Here is a 5,042-nt window from a genome sequence, read left to right on the forward strand (position 1 = left end):
TATATGGAAATTGAAACCCTAATGGTCTAATGGTCTAATGGTTTGTAGTGGTCTAATGGTCTGATGGACAGATGGGCTAATGGTCTAATGGTCTAATGGTTTCTTATGGGCTAATGGTCTGATGGTCTAATGGTCTAATGGTCTGATGGTCTAATGGTCTGATGGTCTAATGGGCTAGTGGTCTAATGGTCTAATGGTTTCTTATGGCCTAATGGTTTCTTATGGCCTAATGGTTTCTTATGGTCTAATGGTTTCTTATGGTATGATCACCATACCACAAGAAACCATTCGACCATTAGAAACCATTAGGCCATAAGAAACCATTAGACATGTTTTCTGATAGTCTATGGGTTACCAATGGTCTCAATGGTAACAGTGGTTTCTGGTGGTATCTTGTTAAAACATTCATATGGTGAAAATCCGATCTATTAACATTGGCATTCCACATGGTAATACATGACATAACAGTCCCCAGCATTCATTTTTCTCTGCCATGTTCGGTCCCATGCATGTACAGGCACGGATCTTTTTCAGCCGTGTATATTTTCACATTTCAATTTGGAGCCTTGTCTTTTTTCCAATGAAGGTCTAGGAATTTTGTTTCATTACGAATCTGGATTTTTTTCAGTGTATGCTCCGCCTGTGTCTTCCGCCCCTCGCTTCATCATCTGTGTCTGTAGTTAACCTGTAACAAAAGTGCACCTGTGACCTTTACATGGTTGTCTTACTTACCAATTGTTAGTTGAGCTTTACATTTTTTTTTACTTTTTTATACTTTTGATTATTTGATCATAAGTTGAAATTTTCTTATTTTCTATAATTATTTTCTATAAAAAGGTGAATTGGTAAATGCACAGGGTGGCTAACGTAAAACACCTGATTTGAAATTTGAATAACTTCCTTCAGTCTTAATTAAATTGGAAGATATTTTCACACAATGTAGGTGCATATGCTTGGGATTATATTCATCCAATTTTCAGACAAATCCACTCACTTTCAGCTCAGTTGTGCATCTCGACGTGACCCCATCGTTTTCAGTAACTTTCTTGAGGCGCTCGTGCAGGCATCGGTAGGATTGTGATTGCAGGATTGCAAAATCCTGATTGCATTCCTTTTTGGTGGATTGCACCTGGATTTGAAATCCATTCAAAAAACAGGATTTGATTGCGGATTGGATTGCATCATATTTCCAATTTTTGCAATCCAATCCGGATTGTGTTTGATAAGTGCTTTGAAATGGTTTGTTGCGATTGAAAATTATGAGATCGGCTTCATCGGCTTAATGTACTTTGCTATCAAGGGCTTTACATCGAAACTTGAAATAATTTAAACGCTTTTAATTTAAACGCTCAAAATAATATACGCTGATGAACTACATAGGAAGGGCAAAATTACGTATTTGAGGGCGAGTTTTAAAAATATGAAACACTGGTTGGGTAGAGGTTTAAATGTGGGGGTGTTTGACGCAAAAAATATTTCCCATAAAATACCTGTGCCTTAGATAGGAATTACTCGCAAGACTAGGTACTAGAAATGGGTGATTTGGGGATGGAGGCACGGCCATATGCCCCCCTCCCTCCCTAGACTAGGTACTAGAAATGGGTGATTTGGGGATGGAGGCACGGCCATATGCCACCCTCCCTCCCCCAGATCCACTAGTGCACATAATGATACAACAGGATTGCAAAAAAGGATTGCGGATTTGATCACAATCCAAGTGAAAAAGGGGGATTGCGGGTAGGAATGCAATCCACTTCGGCACAAGGAATGTGGATTGGGAATGCAATCCTTTCAAAAAGGATTTTCCCGATGCCTGTAGGTATGCCAGCGTAGGTATATTCCCTGCGCATCTCGACGGTGATCCCTGCAAAGACGGCGATCTAACCCGACCTTACAAGTTACAACTCCAGAATGCTCGCCGACCACGTCACGTACACCTTCGAGTTCATAAACCCCTATATTAAAAAATCACATGGGGTGAGGTCGGACTTTACTTAACCTGCCCTGGTTATACCCTGGTTACCGCGCTTGCCCAATCTGCTTTGCCGAATCTGCCCTGCCCCAGCCTATCGCGCACGGCCGACCTCACCCCGCGTGACTTTTTCATGTAGGGGTTTGTGGAGTCGAAGGTATACGTGACGTGGTCAGCGAACATTCTGGAGTTGTAAGGTCGGGCTAGAGCCGCCTTCCCAGGGATCACCGTCGATCAGATGCGCAGCTGCACGGAAGCCGCGCTGGCATTCCACGAGCGCCTCGAGAAAGTTACTGAAAACGATGGGGTCACGTCAAGATGCACAACTGAGCTGAAAGTGAATGGATTTGTTTGAAAATTGGATGAATAATCCCAAACAAGCACCTACATTGCGTGAAAATAGCTTCAATTTGAAAGCCTCACGTGAATTTTCATACGGCCTGTTACATATGCGCTATGTACCTATATTAGGTACATAGAAAGGTACATACAAAGATACCCAGATCCCCTATTACTTACTTCTCAGTTCTGATGACAATTTTTTGGGGGGTGAGCCTTTGCTTCATCTCACACCCTTGAATCCGGTTCCAAGGTGTGCAGGTGACTGACCAGTCTGCTCTTCCCCTCCTTTTGGTTCTCGTGGCGCTTCCTCTCCATCTCCTGCTGGCGGTGGGTCTCTCGGGTCTCTCTACGACGCTCACGGCGACGCTCAGCGTTCCGCAACGCTTCGGTCTCGCGCCGCGTCTGCGCTAGCCGTTTACGGCGACGGCGCTGGGCAACGGCGTTCGCATCCCGAGCCCTTTTGGCCCGCACGGCGAGGCATCTCCAAACGTTCTCACGCACACAAAGTAAACACACTTTAACTACAAAACACTGCATGATTAAAATGGCGGTAAAAAACAGCGGAATCTTTCTCGGGTAACACCGTTTCACCGATAACCTATCATATAAAGCAGCACAGAAGGACGCGAATTGTAAACAAAAATTTCACAAGCGGCAAATAAAACTGAGAAGATTTGCCCATTGTTGCTATTCATTCTTTATTATTCCTTAAGCATCCTCGGATTTAGGCGAGTTGTGTTCTTTAACACACTGGTTCCTCTGAATCAGGTGATTTATTGGTGAGTTACTGACAATGATGTTTCATGATCTCCCAGGCAGGAAAACCGCATAAGTTACCGCAAAACGCGGTATGCGGCATTCGAATAACCGTAAAAAATAATGCAGAAAATGCTTCTAAAATACAAATAGGTCAATAATAGGTCAATGATATAAAAGGCTAGTTATATCATAAAATACTAATAGGTCAAAGGTCAGGTCACCAGAGGTCATCAGAAGATCAAATTTTGCCATTTCTTTACAATGACAATTTCTTTACAATGGCTTTTTTGCCACAAATTTTGCCAAACCGGAGCAGAACTCGGGAGTCAATAAAGCCTGCAACGCCGCAGGAAAACGCATTCGATAGCTCTTTTCGAGTAGGTAGTAAAGTAATCTTGGCTCTTTAAACCCACAAGCCGCTATAGGGGGGGGGGGCATAAAGTTGCCTCGTATGTTTTGTGTGATATCCTCTATATTCAAAGGATGTCATTTGGTCCGTTATATTCAGTCTAATATATCGGATATATCGTAAGAAAATTCACCTAAAATTGGACTTTTGACGTCACTGATACGTCATTTCAAATGGTATCACTATCCATACCAAATTTGGACACAACCTCGGCTAGCTATTCAGGAATATGTGTGCAAACTTCTGAGTATATCAAGGCTTTGCTTTTCTATCTCTTCGCGTTACAATGATATTGCCGCAGAAACAGGGCAACTATATGCTTCCTCCCCCCTCCCCCCATTGCCCGGCGGGTGGGCGGTGGCGCAGAGGCCCAGCAGCCGCCGGGTTAACCCTTTTTCTGGAATGTGTCCTCAGCTCTGAACTAAATGAAGTCTCCAGACGGCAAAAATTATAAAATAGCTATCTTTATGAAAAATGTGTACTTTCATAACTTTTCTCTGAAACTCTGAAAGTTTCAAAGCGATCGTTCAGTCCGCTGTCGATGCAGCACTCCTTGCATAATAAAGCACAGTTAGTGTTTAACAACATATTCAAGATCAATAAAAAAGCCATTATAGGACCATTAAAAACCATTAGAACACCATTAGACCATCACAATTTTGAAACCATCATAAATGAAAAGATGCCATCAGAACACCAACAGAGACCATAAGAATACCCGTTTGGAGCCCAAAATCAAAACTATTGAAAACCATTAGGAAACCATTAGACCACCAAGTATACCATTTGAAACCATTAGCGACCATCAGAAACCATAACAATACCATAAGAGACCATTAGACCATTAGACCATCAGATCAAATTCCATTAGAAACCATCAAGCACCATTGGAGACCATTAGAAACCATTAGAGACCATTAGAGCACCATCAATTTCCATTAGAAAACCATCAGAAACCATTAGACCATTAGACCATCAGATCAAATTCCATTAGAAACCATCGAACACCATTGGAGACCATTAGAAACCATTAGGACACCATTAGAGACCATTAGAGCACCATCAATTTCCATTAGAAAACCATCAGAAACCATTAGAATACCATAAGAGACCATCAAAAACCATTAGAGACCATTCAAGACCATTAGAAACCATTAGAAAATCCTAATGGTTTCTAATGGTTTTTTCTCTAGGGTGGATCCGCCACTGCAAAAGTATGATGAATGTTATGATTTTTTTGCTTTACACTTTCATGTTACATGTTAAGATTTTTTGGAACACTTTCAATATGATTCACTTAGTATGCTTAAGAAGTGTGAAGTGATAAACTTTCATATCATGCTCACTGTCTCAGTCTCAGCGGAATAATATGTTCTTAAGAGCACTTTCAATGTTTTTAGCATCTGGATTTCAAAAAAGATGTCCTAATTTATTGATATCTTCACTTTCTTGATATATCTCAATTATCTGCTTCTGTTTGATACATATTTTGTTCATTTTCATGTGTTTTAGGCTGATTCTTAACTTTCCAATGTTGGGGTTGTAGTTTTGCCATTGGGG

At 41.4% G+C, this 5,042-nt stretch overlaps 1 long non-coding RNA gene across 1 annotated transcript; it reads right to left on the reverse strand.

Annotated features, from left to right (window-relative positions):
• Positions 1 to 410: 410 nt before the first annotated feature.
• LOC122371340 lies at positions 411 to 4,314 on the reverse strand. Its single transcript, XR_006254715.1, has 2 exons — positions 2,492 to 4,314; positions 411 to 685 (listed from the first exon to the last, which is right to left on the reverse strand). It is a non-coding gene; the product is annotated as an uncharacterized LOC122371340 (long non-coding RNA).
• Between the last annotated feature and the right edge of the window lie 728 nt (positions 4,315 to 5,042).

Source organism: Amphibalanus amphitrite, unplaced genomic scaffold (assembly GCF_019059575.1).
Source record: "Amphibalanus amphitrite isolate SeventyFive unplaced genomic scaffold, NRLGWU_Aamphi_draft 001233F_arrow, whole genome shotgun sequence".
Taxonomy (NCBI): domain Eukaryota; kingdom Metazoa; phylum Arthropoda; class Thecostraca; order Balanomorpha; family Balanidae; genus Amphibalanus; species Amphibalanus amphitrite.